The sequence below is a fragment of the Octopus bimaculoides genome, chromosome 17, assembly GCF_001194135.2.
Source record: "Octopus bimaculoides isolate UCB-OBI-ISO-001 chromosome 17, ASM119413v2, whole genome shotgun sequence".
Classification (NCBI taxonomy): Eukaryota; Metazoa; Mollusca; class Cephalopoda; order Octopoda; family Octopodidae; genus Octopus; species Octopus bimaculoides.
In genome coordinates, this window is record NC_068997.1 from 28874538 (window position 1) to 28875533 (window position 996).

Genomic DNA, 996 nt, shown 5'->3' on the forward strand with positions numbered 1-996 from the left:
GAGAAAGAGAGAAGAAAGCTACTTATTCTGATAAATTAGCAGCGATGCTTGAATTTCCCCTTGTCAAAGAAGATGTTACTGCAGGAAACAAAACCTAAAAGAGCAAAGCGAGAAACAACACAAAAAAAGAGGAAGGGCACAAACTTTCCAACAGAGAATATAAAAACCACGAAAACAAATATGAAAGTCATATTATCTAACTGCCATTCTCTCCTCTCTCTCTCTCTCTCTCTCTCTCTCTATCTCTCTCTCTCTCTCTCTCTCTCCTTAATTGAAACTTATCCGTCTTTTGGCTGCCAAAAAGCATCCGCTCAGTATGTTACGTAATCCTGTCTGGTGTTGTTCTGCTCCTTTTATTTCATGTTATTTGAGCATCATAGAATTTATGTTTATTTCATTGTTGCTTGTTTTATACGAGTCTTTTAATGCATACATACGTACATACATAAATATATATATGTATGTATGCATGTATGTATATGTATATGTGGTTTCTATGTAATTTATTCACAGGTCGTCTGCAATATTTCTTGGATCTAATAAGCCAGTTCGTTTTTTTTACAGAGTTCTGACAAACGTCTGGTTGGACACTTCGTCTCAAACGTGGCCTTGATATGCATACAATATTTCAATCATGTCTAAGGCAAGCCAAGTCACTGTGATGACAAGCAAGCCAATCCATTCGTGCCAGACACAAAGCCCCACCCCGACCTACACTCAGCGGCAACTCTATTATCTGCAATAAACCTCCTCCGTTTTCTTCTGTATCTTCACAATTGGGATATACTATCACATCACATCTGAAGCTCTCCATTTAATATGCGTATGTGTGTGTGTGTGTGTGTGTGTGTATCCGTGTGAGTGTGTGTGTGTTTGTGTGTATGAATATATATATATACACACACATACACGAACAGATGTTCATATATGTATGTATAAACATACCTACATACATGCATATATATATATATATATATATATATATATATATATATT